Below are 17,647 nucleotides of genomic sequence, written 5' to 3'. Positions count from 1 at the left end.
ACCAGAATTCGAATCCAAATCTGTCCATTGCAAGGCTGAGCTCATTCTATTGGCCCAGTGGGATCTCATGGTAAATGGGGCTCTTGAATTTTACACATAATGATTCTAACTATTATCTTCATTAAAAATTAGCCATTCACATTATACTTGTTTTTAAAGGGGGCAGGGAGAATTGGACCACTCATTTTCAACTTGGAGTAGACTCCTGATAGAGCTCAAATTAGAGCCCAGTTCCTTCTGGGTTAGAATTTTCCATTAAGGTGTTTCTGTAGCTCTCCTATTGTGAATAGTTCTGACACCTCCAGGCCAACAGGACTTCTCATTTTTAAATCTGTAACAGTTTTCTAGGACAAGAGAATGAAAGACAGAATCTAGGAATTTTATGCAAAACAGAGACAGCCAATGGTACACAAACCGGCTAACACAGTCTAATCTGAGAAAACAAACTGGTTTTAATTTTACTCGATTTCTTTCTAATTTCATCTCAGGATTTCTCTACCCAAATCTGGTCTTACCAAAAATTCCCAGTTTGGTGTATGAGTACAAGCTTTTAATGACGAGAATTTTTTCTCCTCTGTCTCTAGCCAGTTAATTTGCTCTCATATTTGATATTTCTTATCTCTGTATTTCCTCCATTAAGAGTTAGCCTCAAGACTTCTGTTAGTATTGGTTGTGTGAATGCTGTGCAAAAGTTTAGACCACATCATTAAATGTTTATGGGTTGTTGTTTTGTTTTTGTTTTTGTTTTTTGGCAGGAGGTGGGGAATTGGCATTTTCAAGGGGAAGAATACATGGTCTTATAGAGTACAGAATCAGAACACGTGTGGAGCTAGGAAAAGACAGAAAATAATAGCTCTCCCACTCAATCCCACATTTCCAACCCTACCTTGTTTTGTTTGTTTCCTTAGAACTTAACACCATCTGACATAATATTTGTTTATGTTTTTCTACCTCCACCTTCAGATGAAAACTCTATAAGGACAAGGTTGTTTGTTCCCTGCTATGGCCTGAGTATCTGGAATGGAGTTTGGGCCATTGGAACCTCCCAATAAGGATTTGTCAGATTAAGAAATTAACAATTTAGCCAAAGTAAACACAAAAGAAACAATTGTGTCAAGTAGAATGATAAACTTTTTCCTCTAAGATTTTCTTTAATATAATTATAATATAGAACTTAACAACAAATAAAAATGAAAGAAAAGAATGCTTATTGTATTTTATTGTTATAACGCTAAGTGCAGATGCAGACAGCCTTTATGAGACTGACTGACTGGTTTGAAACTTGAGAGGAGGGTAGAGATTAAATGATTTATGTCGGGGAAAGGGGAGAGCATGGGAGCCCCTGGGCAGGAAGGCTGGTAAAGAAACAGCAGAAGAAAGAGAAGCTCATCTGATGAGAGTATGGAATCAAGTTTTCCTCCTCTCTCTCTTTCCTTGAAGCATAGCTGATGTCTTTGTCTTAAAATTAATTTCAATAGTTAGAAAAGACACTAATTAAGAACAAATTCTGTTTCAAGCAGTGTGAGTACATTACAACCCTGTTTGAAGGAACCTGTGGCCTTTGGTTTGGGGAAGAGGTGATTCTGAATGGTCGAGGGTGTGAGGCCACAGGCTCACAGCCAATTAGATTTGCTGAATGTCCAAAATTTAGCAACTTATAATTAAATAATAAGCTTTTTTTTAACTAAATAGCCTAACCACCATTTAAAGACAAACTCCTTATTATTATGAGGATTTTTTTTAGTAACTATAACCTGTCATTCACCAAAATGACACTTTAAAAAGTCAATTTCAAGAATCACCTTGTCTGTCATTCAGTCTCATAAATCTTTCTAAAGAGCCAACCTGACAGCACAGCCTCGCACAATTTGGGATATAAGTCAGCTACACCTGTTGCCTATAAAATGTGGTTTATTACAACAAATACAACTGTAAACCTATATAGCCCAATGTTGCATTCATAACAAAAAGCAAGCACTCTTGCCTCTTGTACCCGATTCTTAATGGTTGTCTAGAACAACACACAGCATTAGAAAACTCTCAATGACTCTAGAACAACACATAACATTCGATAACACACAGAATTCAATAATTCTGGTAGATCATAAACTGTACTTTTATGAATTGTGGCTTCCCTAAGATAAACTGTATCGCCTATGAAATCATTAAAAAGTAAACAAGTCTGTCACATGATCTCTTAAAAAGCCTTGCATTTTTCTCAAATAAAAATACAGCATCTCTCTGATACAAGTTTCCTGACCAGATTACAAACCTAGTAATTATATCCTGACTCTATAAATCTACCCCCTCTCATTTCAAAGCAGTGAATTATACTCATCTCATCTTCCATGCGACGAAGATCTGCTCTGCACAGTTAAATTGCTGCCATCCTTCTCCCCAGATAGTAATAGTAATTTGCATTTGTTTAACTCCTCACAATTTGCAAATTCCTGGCTCACAAAATGTTTTCTTTTACTCTGTGACAGAATACCTATTATTAGCCCCAGTTTTACGGATGAGGGAATTGAGGCTAAGAAGGGTCAAGTAATTTGCAAGAAGTTAGACAATGACCATGCTCCTATCTATTTCAGCCTTGGGCAGTGTTATCTTTCACCAGTACTCAGCCCTGTCCAGTTTCTGAGCAAGGCAGAGAACACACACCCCATGCATTGGGAACCCTAGGCACTAGCTAGTAGGGCCTTGTAGCTGGTCTTACTGCAGATCTGACTCAGCTAGATCTGAGCACGCCAAGGCCCTTGGACCTACTGCTCACGCCTAACCTCTGCCTTAGCCCCAACCCCAAAAGTGTTTATGTCTTAGTTCTCTCAGACACTGGAGCTATAGTGAAAGCCCATTTCTTCTTATCTTGGCTTAAGACCTGAAAACACACCTAGCCTGTTCCAGCTTCACATCTTTAGGAACTAGACCCAAATCTCTCCCTTAGCTGTTGGCTGGAAACCCCTAATCCATAGTATTCTTCTAAAACTATGACACAATAAGGCTAATGCTCACATGTACTGAACAAGACACTCTCTGGAGAATCCTGCTAGAGTATTCCAGATACCAGATGAGACCTGGCCCAGGAAAAGCCTGGGGAAAAAGACTAACTATATTAATAGCTCCTAGAAAACAAGTTCTTACCACACAATATTGAACATATTCCTCTTGTTTAAGAGTTGATCATGAAAACTGAAACTTGCTCTCATTTGCTTCTTGGCAAATAATAGAACACCATGTTCTTGAGAGATTGCCATCTCTTACTGAGATCCTTCAGACATACATATATAGAGCAGGAAAACCCTCTGTATCTGTTCAGATTAGGTTCTGCTGCAATATTAGAAAAATTAGTAGTAGCCAAAACACAAAACGTTTCTTTATATTAAAAGTTCATAATTGGCACTATAGAGTTGGTATGGAATCCATAAAGTTCTAAGGAACCTAAGTTCCTCCAGCTTTATGTTCTGCCATCCCTAATGTATGGTCTTTGTCCACCTGGATCACAATGGCTGCTTGAGCTCCAACCAACACTTCCATATTCCAGCCACTAGCTAGAAGGAAAAGATCAAGAAGGGTCTACTTCAACTTCAGAGACTTCCCAGAAGTCACATATGACACTTCCACTTATATCCCCCTGGCTAAAATGTCATTACATGGCCACATCTAGCTGCAAGGGAGGCCAAGATTTAGTCTTTATTGTAGGTCCCTATGTGTCTTGCTGAAAATTAGAATTCTGTTACTAATCAGAAAAGATATATGGATACTGGGAGGTGAATGGAAGGTTGGTTTTGTTTTGTTTTTTGCCTTAGTTCCTTCCTCAAAAAACTATTAGAACTCCTCTCCAAACAGGAGGATTCCTTACTCTTCCTTCCTCCAGGATTCCACGTCTTACCCTAAGATCTAAGGAATTGCTATCCAATTCCTGCGTCCTGGGATCCACAGAGCCCTTTACAAACCAGTGACTGGAACTCAGTCCCCACTTGGCTTCAAAAGAATCTCTTGAGGAAGCTATTTAAAATACAAATCCTGGGGCCTCAAAATTTGAAATTCTGATTCAGTGCATCTGAAAAAGCGTCCTGAAAGCTGTATCTTAAAAGCAAAATCCAAAAAATCCCCAAATGATGCTGGTTACTGTGTGTGAGTTCAGTTTGTGCAAATTAATCAAGTTTATACCTACAATATATGAATTTTTCATTATATGTGTTATGCTTCAATTTTAAAAAGGGGTTTTCATGTTAAAAAATATTTCCAGATGATTCTCTTGCACATCAAGCTCTGGGAGCAGAGGAAAAAGATTTGACCAGAGCTTGATTCTGCCCAGTTCCTGGAGTCAGAAACTTTCCATATATTATTTCCCCTGACTAGACTGCCATAATTTTTTACACCAACTTCACCAAAGGAAGCATTCATTTGTTCACCTGTTAACAACTGAATCTAGGTTTGGACAGATGAGAAGAGGATTTGAGATGAAATATTATCCTATCATTTTTTTTTTTTTGTAAAATCTAAATTTATCCCACTACTTTTCAGCCTCTCAGAAGCATTCCAGGATATGTTTTGTTTATGTTTTCCTCTTGGTTTCCAATCATTTCCTTGCTTCCCTACTGGCTTCTCTTCTCTGTCTCTGGGTCCACTTATCGCTGGGAGAGAAACCAGCCGTCATCACAAAAAGTGGTACAAGTAAGGGAAAGGTCAAATGGACAGGAAAATTAGAGCTGTGGAAAAAAAGACCCCATCCAAGTAAACCAGTCTAGCTCTGCCTGGGTGAGAGATTAACGCAGCTCTTCTTGCCACATGAAATAACGGGAAAATTGCCACGGCAAGGCCTTACGTTAGGAATTTTGAGCTCTACTTCTACTTGAAATGGTAAAGAAGGCACTGTAAGAAGATACAACATGACATAGTGCTGTCTTGGAGGGAAAAATATGCATTAGAAAATCCCCTATAACAGCCAGTATCCTGAGCAAAGATAAAATTATCCCATATTCCGCCAAGCCTTGTTTTTCCCCCTTAAAAATTATGGGTGGAGATGTTTTGAAATATTTGCCTATCTTATCAACCACAAATAAAACATTCACGGCAGTCATAACGGTTTTTACCTTAGATCCATTTTGAAATGTTTGCTGATGGTGCAAATGTTCCTCCCAAAAATGTGCTTGCTTTTAAAACAGTGCCAAATAAAACAATTTTCTGTGCATATAGAACATTTTATTTTGAAAATCCTTGCTGATGTATGCAGGGTCTGTGCAATGTCAAGAAACATATTTAATCAAACATCCTTGGGAGAACAGCTTAGAACCATTAGCCTCATTATACAGATAAGAACACTGAGATCTAAATAGGTTAACTAGGGGTTGCAGAATGCTTCGTAACAGCAGAGTGCTCTAAAAATATTCTGTGTACAAGGAAGAAAAATGTGATCTCTTGTAGGACAGGGACCAGAGAAAACAGGTCGGAGGAAGGAGAATTTATATTTCTGTTTTGAAAGCTTTCATGGTTAATGTCAAAAAATACATTGTTCTCCTGAGCCACATACAATTTTCTCATGCAGTGTTTTGGGGAATTATGCTACCTCAAGTCCAGAATTCTAGAAAAGTAGATGTATATCCATGGCTTTCCTGCGTGAAGTACAAAGTAGTAAGAAAATTCTGGTTATGTTATCGCTATAAATATCATGCGCCGCCAGCACATTGCTGATGATGCCAATCTCATGTAAACCTAATAAATAAATTGCAGGTATATATCAATTCCCTTTTTTTTCATTCGCCAAACATTTATTGGGTAGAAATTCTGGATCCGCTGATGTGCTAAGCCTGTAGATATAATGATAAGTAAGACAAGCCTCTACTTTCAGTAGCTTAGTATGTAGAAGGAAAAAAACCAAATGTAACCAAATAAGAAGATAAAAAGGAAATATATACAAAGTACCCTGGAAGCACAGGGAAAAGTACAACCTGCTCTGCCTGGAAAAAAAAAAAAAAAACAGCAAAAGAATTAGAGGATATGATACTGGAATCGTGTCTTAAAGCAAGGCAAACAAGGTGAAAAGCTTTCTATGCAGATAGAGTCATACATGGAAGGGCAAAGAAAGACAAAGGACCTATTATGTGACTGGGGCATACAAAGTACAGATGGGAAATGAAGATGGAAGATAAAATGGAGGGCTACATCATCAGTGGTGAAGGCTCTAAAACAGGGAAGGGACATGATCACACTTGTGTTTTGAAAGGATTCATCTGTGCAGAGAATGGACTGAAGAGGGAGGCCCTGGAGGTAAATGGGGCTAGTTAGGAAATCGGAGTCCGCGCGGTGGTCCAGGCCAGAGGTGATAAAGACCGGGAGCCTCTTCAATGTCTGTGAGCAGCACACAGGTTGCAAAGATGTTTGGGTGGTGGGATCAATGTGATTTGGGAGTCAGTACTAGTGTGGTGACTTGGGTACCACATGGTCCTGGTGTCATTACCTAAGAATTATGGGGGAGAAGAGCAGGTTTGAGAGAAGATAGCAACTCGGGATTTTATGTGTATATGATTTTCTTTCTGAGTAAACAGAGTACAGGAAATATAACTGAATCCTTCATTGATTATCTCACAATACTTTACACTCATTGACTTGAAATGAAGAGCTCTCCATTCCCATCAGTATGTTGTAAGAATATGAATTCAGAGGCACTTGTTTTGAAGTCTCCTTTTGCTTGCCTTGAGAAAGAGGCTTCCCTCCTTAGGCCCAGACATAAGTCTTGCAGACCTATCAGAATAGCAAAGGGCTGGCAAAATGGAAATTGAAAGAAACAACTCAAGGCATGCCTTTCCATCTCTGGGTGCCCAGCTTCTTGTTGATGAACAGTACATGGGCCATGCTTCATATTTAATAAATGAATAAAATTTAAATCTCATTATCTTCTGCAAAGATCTGTAGCAAGTCAGTATGGGAGGTCCTTGTTTTGACCACTGAAAGGAGTTAATGAACCAGATTTCAAGATACCATTTTTCAGGATATGGCTTCAAAAGGAAAGGTTCTAACATACTGACTTTGTGACTGACACTGACCATGGACAAGTTTAAGCGTGAATGTCGCTGGCTAATCACAACTGCGTTTAATAATCTGACCCAGAAGTTACCATGGCATCCTTGTTCCTGCCTAACGGAAGAGCTGTATTCAATTCAGAACCCAGTTAAGAAATTATTCTACCCATTCCCACAATGCAGCAGATCACAGCAGCTGGCCAGAACAATTGAAGACAGAAGAGGTAGAGAGCCACACAGAGACGATAACTATTCCCAGGTAATTACTAATAAGTAGTGGAAGGCGTTTTATAAATCATAGTGAAGGGAAGTAATTTCATTTGCTTATCATCAAAATAACATACTGAAACTCAGAGGAATCACATAAGCAAGAATTGAAGATTTCTGGCAAATAATAAGTTCAGTTTTTAAATAGAGCTATTTTAATTGCTCATTTGATTAAAGTTTTGAAATTAAACAGCACATGTAGCTGAAGACTTCTCTCAGAATTATTCAAAGCCTGCCCTAATTAATGCGCTGTGGTACTCACCTACCTGTTTCCCTCACTTACCTTTACAAGTATAATTTCATATATAAGGATGCAAATGTGGCCTCTCTGTTCTTCAAAGGCGAAATTCTCTATTCCCATCAAAATTCCAATTTCTCAGTTTGTTGGACATTCTGTCAAAAACCTAGACCAGCATCCCTTCTCAAGCTACTGATCGGTGTTTCTCAGTTCATTATTTTATTCTTGTTTGGAGAGTAAAAGGATTCATGTACAATAGACATTTATTGATTATTGTCATATTATTTACCTCGTGGAGAAATCTGTCAAGAATAATATAAATCTATAAACTTTTTTCTCGTCTTCATCTTGCCTTGGTTTGAGAAAACAAAGAGCTGGTTAAGGATCATGCAACATGAACACAATTCTGGTTATTGATCCTTATATATAGTCTGCATTTTAATATTACTAGTAAAATGGAAAATCCCCTTAGAGTTTGCACAAGAGAATTTAACTTGTATTTCAGTTATTTGAATGGGTGGCCTCCACTGTCCTCCAATAATGCCTCCGATATTTTTATTTTGTTTTGCTTTATTCCCCTTGTTTACTTACTTATTCTACTTAAATGTTTCTCGTGTCTGATTACCTTCAGAAAAGCTGATTTCCTAGAAGTCTTTGAAACTAAAAAGCATCCTTAATATATCCTCTAAGAGGTAATTGACTTATATTTCCCAATTTCAAATCAAACATTAATCCATTTAGTAACTTGAATTACATGGTGAGTTCACCAGAAAGTTATTTTGTTCAAAAAAAAAAAAAAGAAATAAAAGAAATATTCCATGGGAGTGTTATTGAGATTTTTCTTAGCCAAAATTACTTCAGTCATACTCGGTGGGGTAAAACTTCGGAATTCAATCCTAAATTTGTTCTCTCTCCTAATAGAGTTTAACACATGCACTTGAGGTTAACTGATGTTTCTAGATAAGCTCTTACTCACATCAATGACTAATAATTTTTTGACATAGATTCCATTTATCAACTGTGACTTTAAATATGCCCTTTAAAAAATAGCTTGTCCCCTTTCAAATAAATAATGTCATTGCAGACCACCTCCAGAGCTGTGGCTATGAACTCAAAAGAGAAGCCACAAACATAAATGCTTCAGCCTTTTAGAAAGAGATCGTTATTTGGTTCACTGTTGCATTCACTCATGTTTGTATCTGTTGTAGGCAAGGATCTAGCCCACCAGTTTGACTTTATGAATACACGCAAAATAGTTTTATATTTTTAGTGAAATATTTGATTTGGACAAAGAAGTAACTGTGGGGAGGTCTTCATAAGGCTCAGTTAAAGAGCAAGTTACCTTTCTTGGAAAAGTAGAGTGTGGTAAAAGGAAATGGCTATCATCCTCACTTCAAATTATTCCTAGAAATGTTTTACCTGAGTATTCTGGTTAGTGGATTTAAGGGGAAAAAAAAGATTGTTTCAAACTTTGTCCAGGAGAAATAGGAGCCTGGTCATTTCATCTGGAAATGGAGTCGTTTTACAGTCATTTAGGCCACTAGACACAGAAGTGCTCTACGGTCCACATCTTTGTTCTCTGCCCCAAGGCAGGACCTTGTGCTCAACCAGAGGAGGGGGTGTCTGGATCCCCGTGAACAAAAAGAAGTCATTTATGGCTCAGAGTTTACATAATGCATGTAACCTACCAGTAGGTCTCTTTGCTCTCACTGAGCTATGACATGTACTGAAATTACATGAAGTCTATTCTCTTGTAAGACAAGATGCTTATATCATTGACAATCTAAGATTAAAAAGTACTATCTCCAAAATATCACTTGGATTCAGTCAACATAAAACCATATCTATCCATTGCTTCCTCTCAGAAAACATCGTGTTAAATCCCACATTTTAAAGGCTTTTGAAACCCATAGATTTAGGACCTTTGGATCACTAATTTTTTTTTCTTTTCTAACTCAGTAATCTTTCCAGTTTATGTCTATCAGGTCATTTATTCATTCATTCAGCAGGTACTTATGGAACCTCTATTATGTGATGTGCTCAGTTCCATGTTAATACTATGCAGTGTTCAAAAGAGGTATGAGAAAAGGCATACTCTATTAAATATTTAATGGAATAATACAAAATAAGATTTAGCACCAAAATCAGTAAGAAAAGGAGTTCAAGAGAGAAAACTATCTGCGTGGGCAGTAATCGTCTAGTGTAGCTTCATTTTTGAGTCATCTTAAAGCAAAAATTGTCAAGTAGCTCCCTCCCACTTCCTTCCTTTCAGCATCTCTGACTCCAGGTCCTCACTGTCTTCCCTTGACCTTCCTCATTCCTCCCTTAGGCACATAAAAATAAAACACCAGTTAGTCCAGAAAACCAAGACTAACTTGAACTTCTCCTACCAAGCAGGACACATAAGATCTTTTCTCCTTTCTCCTTTTCCCATTGCTCATTCGATCTTACCTATGCAGTAGACTGTCTTCTCCTTGGGGTCTTGTTTTCTGCTAGCAGACTCATATATTAATGAAAGGTGTACATTTACCTAGTATCATATGTTTTGGGGAATAATTCAAGGAAATGGTTCGATAAGGAGATAGTTTGAACACCAGCTTAGGCGGGATGGTGGTAGTAATATCTTTGATCAGAAGGACAATCCAGATAGCCATGTGTTCTACCAAGGCATAGCCCACTATGACGATTTCCGTGTCAAACTGGCTTTCCTGAAGGTAGGGATAGATGAGATGTTGATTGCAATAGACGAGGTATTGATTGCAAAGACCTCACTTGGAGCGTGCTCTCAGGAGATACACATGTGGGGCAGTAAAGAACTGATTGAGGACAAAGGAGCTGACTTTCACTGTTGCAGTTTGAGCCTCAGCCAATCCTTTGAGGAGCCCTGGGGCTGACCCCTCAGCATTGTCCCAAATTGAGGCATGGAGGGTGGGCCTTTTATCCCCATATCATCCAGTCATTGGTCACAAGCTGCCCCTTACAGGTAGAGGTCAAGTCTCCAACAATGGAGGGCAATTTCCTAGAAGAAACACAGTGTGACCTGACAGCAGCCAACATGCCCAGCTGCTGGGGATGGAAGTGTTATTCCTGAAGAATCTCAAAGGGACCAAAGATGAAGGCAAGATTGGGAGAGTATCTGTTAATATTAGGTTTCCCTTAACTCCCAAGTTATTTTTAAAACCAGATTTCTACACTAACAGAAAGGACATTTATATTATTCCGTATTCCTACCATCTGTTCCTCAAATGATTAGCAGTTAAACCTATATATACACACACACACACACACACACACACACACACACACATATCTATTATGTATATTCTGTATATATGTATCTATACAGATATAGAAATAGATACATTCATTCTATGATCAATGAACTAAGTTTGGTAACTCCAGATAATTGTCTTGATCACCTTAACAGAGCCCCCAGGTGATAAGAGCACAGTGTAAGGGACTCCCTACTAGCCTAAAGGATGTCATCAAGTTCTTGATGACCTTCATGAGGGATCAGTAAACTCTTAATTTGAGATTGCTGTTACGGCTGCAAAAATACTAGCGTACAATGAGTTCAGGTTTTTAAACTATACATTCAGAAGGAAATTATATTTTTATTACCCTTGTAATGAGACAAGAAGCCCAGTCTTTGTGGAATCTTTACACTTACACACATGGAAGCAAAACAGCCTTCTGAATAACCGTGATTTTGTAAACCCTTGCTTCCTCAAGTAATTAAGATGGAATTTCATGCTTTTAACTTAGTACATGGTCTCAATTTTAATTTATCACAATATAACCCTAAAAGTAAATCTCAGAAAGAGCACAAAGGTCTGCATTTTAGAACAGGTAATTTAACATGATGCCATTTCATTTGAAATATTCAGACTCAACCATCTACCAAAAATAACCAGTGTTGAATTCAAAACACATCCCACTGGGCCAAAAATAAATTATATCCTCTAATTATACAGTCTAAATTTATGATGGTCTTAGTTGAGTCTCTAATCTGTTTAGACATATTCTTTTTCAAATCATCGTACTTGTGACAGATATTCAAAATTGTTGTTTGGGACTCCTTAACATCATTTTGAAATTCAATTTGTAACCCTCAAAATATCAATCATATCAACTCGCAAGCTCTTTGGCCAATTTAAAGCTAAATGAGTTTGGAATTCTTACTCAGGAAGTTGAAAAGTATGGAAGATGGCTGGAAAAGCATCAAGCATACAAGTCATAAAAATTGACTTCATGCACAGGGTCTGATAATTCAATTAATTCAACTGACAATTGTATTAAGACTGTTACTAATTCCCTGAAAAAGAATAAAAACTTCCCAGTAACTAAACTCTAATGGTATATTTGATGACTCTTTCTGGCATGGTTATTATACTCAGAGAAATTTACACCACCATATCACAGTTAAAGGACGTGGCACAATGCTTTCTGAGGCCCCAAATTGAACAGCCCCACGTTCTTATATTATCCATTCAATTTGGGGGGGCAGGTAGTGCTGCTTACGGGAATATTGTGAAACCCCATTAGCAGAAGCAAACTGGTTTCCCTAAGATTATGTGTACAAACAAACATGAAGGGAAGCCCTGTAATAAACGTGTTTATCAGAGCTAAAAGGAAAATTAGAGGTTGGATTCCTGTCTCTCTCTGCGTGTAGATTTGACTGAAATGTAGTGGTGAGGGCAATGGGGACATTGTAGGAAAGATTAGATGGTTTGGAAATAATTTATCCTTTCCAGTTTAATTGGAAATACTAATAAGGACAGGTCCCTTTGTCTTTCCCTTTGAGCTTTTAAAAGGCAGGATGTTCATAATAATGCTTAATACTTAAATAATACCTTTCTTCTTCAAAGAGTTTTAAATACAGTAACTACCTGCTAGGTTCTGTTCCCAGCAGGCCAGAAGAGTGTCTTACCTCAAACCCAGCTAAATTGTTGAATGGCCCATGTTAAAGTACAGAACTAGTTTAGAAAATAGGAAGACAATAATTGATCCACAATCACGCATGCCATAAGATCAAAGAGTGACAGGTTAAAATTCTGAGCCCTTTTATATCTTTTAAGACTGCCCACATTTTTCAATAAAATTTAATACTTTCTTTCCTTATTACAAAAGGAATATATGTTCATCGCAAAAGCCCTGGAAAATATGAGCAAGGGGGGAAAAGCAGTTTAGTTAATTGCTAATTCATTTCATAGGTTGTGATGGTGGCCCTCTAACCTTTATCAGTTCTTTGTTTTTACAGAGTGCAATGGGTCACAGTGAAACATTGGAAGTTTAAACCTGAAAGCAGTGCTAGCATAACTGGAGAACACGATGAATCTGCAAAGAAATGAAAAATAGCAAGGTACATTTACATCAAGCAACAGGATTTTTTTTTTTTGTAATTTTAAGTCATCTATTCTTAAGACAGTTTTGTTTCAATTTTAACAACCAAAATATTTACCAAAATGTGTTAGTCAGGTTTTGCTTATTTTTTCTTCTAAATCATTCTTATTCTTTATTCATATATTTTAAGTATTAAGTATTGAGAATATAATATTTGAACAGTTTTGCACTAGGAGCTAAAAAAGTATTTTAAAAAAATAAAAAAAGTATTTAATCAGAGAAAAGCCTGAGAACCTCACTTCTTGCTTTCTGAGTTGGATTCATCTGATTTCTTTCTTTTTTTTTTTTTTAAAGACACAGTGAGAGAGGGAACACAAGCAGGGGGAGTGAGAGAGGGAGAAGCAGGCTTCCCGCTGAGTAGGGAGCCCGATGTGGGGCTCGATCCCAGGACCCTGAGATCATGACCTGAGCCGAAGGCAGACACTTAACTGACTGAGCCACCCAGGCGCCCCTCATCTGATTTCTAATGGTGTATGTAACTAATGCCAATATTTGAAAGACAGATTTAAACATGTATTTAGAAAATAAAACCTTTTAAGGATCTCAGATTTCTCTTATTTCATTTATAAATGTAATATTTCACAACAGATTCTAGCTCAAGCTAATTTAAGGGTCTATTTTTCATACCACTTGAGCCTTACCTGAACTACATAGACTTGCTTTTTCCCTTGAGAAGCTAATTACAATACCTCATATTCAATACCTCATATAATATAAATTTTATCCTGAAGAGAAACACTATATAAATTTGGGGTACAGGGGAAAAGCGTTGTGCATATTCTAGATAGAAAGGTGACGATTGAGGGGAAAAGGGTAAACATGTTCCAACCAGCTAAGTCTGTCCTCCTTTTAAGGGTTTTCCTGGAGATCTTATCCAATAATTTCGGTTCACATCTCAGAATTAGGACAGGATTGACCTTGTCTGCAAGGACAACTGGCAAACATAAATTTTTATTTTGTTTTGTGTTTGTGCCATGTATGTAAGAAGAGGAAAATATGCGTTAGGTAGGTAACTATCTCTGCCAGAATAACTAATATGGGGCATTTTTGATACATGCACGTGTATGTATGTTACACATTCCCAAGAAGCTTGATCTAAGAGAGGAAAAGATAAAATGAGCAAACCTTTTTTAAAAGATTTTTTTTTTATTTGTAAGACAGAGAGAGAGCAGAAGCAGGGGAACAACAGACAGAGGGAGAAGCAGACTCCCCGCTGAACAGGGAACGGGAAGTGGGCCTCGATCCCAGGACCCTGGGATCATGACGAGAGCCAAAGCCGGACGCTTAACACACTGAGCCACCCAGGTGTCCCAAGTAAAACTTTTATACAGATAATGAGGTTTCATCTACAAGTGATTGATTTTGGAATTAAGGCTATGAGAATTCTCAGTGAAAAGAGAACTTACTCATTTTCATTCCAAGTTAACAAGATTGCGGGTGGGATCCATGATAGAAATAGTTCCTGTCCCCAAGGAATGCAGCCTAGTGATGCAGATGTTTAAATAAGTAATTTTAGAATAACATAAAATCCCAGTTGTGCTGAGAAAGCATAAAGGAGTATGGGAGGGGTGGGAGAGCTTTGGGAAGGAGTAAAAGTAGAGGAGTCTACATGTGCTCTAGGCTTAACAGGTAAGTAAAAGTACACTAGGGGGATGAAACAAAGGAAGGACCTTTTAGAGCAATGGAGCAGTAAATTTCAACGTGTATCAGGAGCTGACTGGCGAGAGGGGCATACACAGTTCAGGTTGCTCAGAGCTTGGTCTATGAATCCATATGCATCCCAAACAAGATACTCCACCCCTACTAATTCTGATTCAGTTAAATCCGTGTTTCTGAAGATGCTCTTCAGAATTCTTAGGCACACCAAAGTTTGAGAACCCCATGTCTAACTTGAGGCAAGAGAAACTGGGTCAAAGAGACTGTCCAGGACTCTATCATTAGCTTCTGGCATTCCTGTTTTGTACCAGTTCAACTGTATTTCTCCAGAAATATAGTTTAACTGTATTTCTGAGTTACGGTGATTTGTGACTCTTTCTCAGACACTTCTCTTGGCCACACCCTCACTGAAGTTCTGGCTCTTTACCTATCCCATGAGGCCAAGTTAGAACAACACAAAGATGTTGAAGCCCTGGGTCTGAGATTTCATTCATTATTTGTGTAAAAGACCCCTTTTAATAATCTAGTGAAACTATGGACCTCACTTCTAAAAATAATGTTTTTAAATGCATAAAATAACATACATAAAGCAAAGCAAACCAACTATATTGAAACACATTTATCAACATATTGAAAAAAATGAAATAAATTTGTACTACTATTATGTGCTTCTTTCTTAATGCACTAAATAACAAGCAAATATATATATTATAGGCAGAGATATATTAATATGAGGTTCCTGTTGCTTAGCTTAAATATGAGCATTAATGGTGGTCTTTAACAAAACATGTTCATCATATCAAACATGGAAGCATATGTTTTTTCCATCCACATTCATGGACCTCCCCTCCTGAAGACATACGGGTTTCTGTGGACCCCACATTAAGAACCCCATCAGGGAGATTACCTTCAAATGAAACAGTTGTCCTTAAATGGAGCAGTACTGTGCATCTGGAGGCAATTTGAGTTATCACCATAGCTAGGGGGCGGGGGGCGCTACTGGCCATTAGAGGGGAGGAGGACCAGGAAAGCTAATGGCCTGCAATGTGCTGGGGAACGCCCATAAAACAAACAGTGTTCTGACCTACATGACTCTCCAGTGTCTTGCCATATATACAGGTAGGTGAAAATCCTCTCCATAATCAATCATCTTAACTTAAAATCTGTCTCCGTTTTACATAGGAACACAAAGTAATACAAGCCAAATTATCCAGGAATGCAACTCTGATGCAAATTGAGAGACAATTATAATTTGCTTTGTTTAAAACTTTACAAAGCATTGTTTGCCATTTTATTTTTTAAGGTTTTGTTTTATTATTTATTTTAGAGAGAGAGAGAATATGTATGGGAAGAAGGGGCAGAAGGAGAGGGTGGGTGAGAGGGAGTCTGAAGCAGACTGCCCAACAGAGGGCTCAACCTCAGGACCCTGAGATCAGGAACTGAGAGCCAAGAGTCAGATGTTTAACTGACTGCACCACCCAGACATCCCGATTCCCATTTTAGAAAATTATGTCACCAACAGCAAGGCCATGCAAGGAATTCAAATCTCAAATAACAACACACCTGTACCTTGCATCTATTGTATTCATGGTGGTTCTATGTAAAAGTGTGTGTATATGGGTGTGTATATACATATTTAGCCTCTTTATAAAATGTTGAATATAAAGTGAAAGATAAAATAAGTGATAAGTTAAACAATAAAATGTAAAGTAAAGATACTGATAATATTGAATATTGCTTTACTTCTCCTAAATCCAAACTTCAACATTATAAGTAGATATACACGTGACACTGCTTCACTGTGTCTTCTAGTGTGGTCATGTTCAAACATTTATTTACACATCAAAGTGTACATTATTTTTTTTAAAGATTTTTTATTTATTTGATAGAGAGAGACCACAAGCAAGCAAAGAGGCAGGCAGAGAGAGAGGAGGAAGCAGGCTCCCTGCCGAACAGAGAGCCCGACGCGGGACTCGATCCCAGGACCCCGAGATCATGACCTGAGCAGCTGTGGCATTGTGTTGATTGCTTAGAAATTTTATATATTGTTATTATATGTATAAAACATATATATACTTCATGATAAAAGGAAGGCATTACAAAATATTTACCATGGAAAGATGTATCTGGGTCCACCATGCTTAGGAACCATTTAATCCAGTTTAAAATCTTCACAAACCTTCCCTAAAAAAGCTACTGGAGTATATGCTTCCTTTCACAAAAAGAAAAGTGAAGCTGGAAGGAAAGTCTAGGAAAGGAGAAGTAACAAGGAACACAGAAATAGCTAAAAAGTATGTTAGTAAACATAAATGAGTGTATATTGTTAATATACAAGTATATTTTATGTTTGTTTAAACATTTTATTTAAAAATACATTAACACTTCAGATGTAACACTTCAGTGCCTTTGAGGAAACAGTGGAGTTGTATATACAACAGAACAGAATATGCCAAGCTGATATTGTGTTCAGCAGGAGAATAGCAATAGAAACAAATAAATAAATAAATCCATTAGGGGCACCTGGGTGGCTCAGTGGGTTAAGCCTCTGCCTTTAGCTGGGGTCATGATCCCAGTGTCCTGGGATCAAGTCCCACATCGGCTCTCTGCTTGGCGGGGAGACTGCTTCCCCCTTCTCTCTGTGCCTGCCTCTCTGCCTACTTGTGATCTCACTGTCATGAATAAATAAAATCTTTAAAAAAATAAATCCATTAAAAGAACAGAAAAATAATATATAATTTCTAGGCCAGCAGAGAAAATTATAGCGCACGTGGAACTCTTTATTTAACCATTAGGAAGCAGAAGTGAAAAGAAAATACAGCTAAAAGTGTAGAAGTATGTCTAAATAGATGGGGAATCACAATAAATATAAGCAGATTATAGCTATAAAACAACAGATATTATCAGAATGCATAAAAAACAAAGTCTAACTCTATGCTGCTTATATATGACCCATCTAAAATATAACTGCACAGAAAGACTAAAAATAAAAAGATAAAACATGATAAATGCTAAATCAGATGGATAGAAAAAAACTGTAATTGCAAAAATAAAATGAACCAAA

Source organism: Meles meles, chromosome 14 (assembly GCF_922984935.1).
Source record: "Meles meles chromosome 14, mMelMel3.1 paternal haplotype, whole genome shotgun sequence".
Classification (NCBI taxonomy): domain Eukaryota; kingdom Metazoa; phylum Chordata; class Mammalia; order Carnivora; family Mustelidae; genus Meles; species Meles meles.
This window is presented reverse-complemented; position numbering follows the sequence as displayed.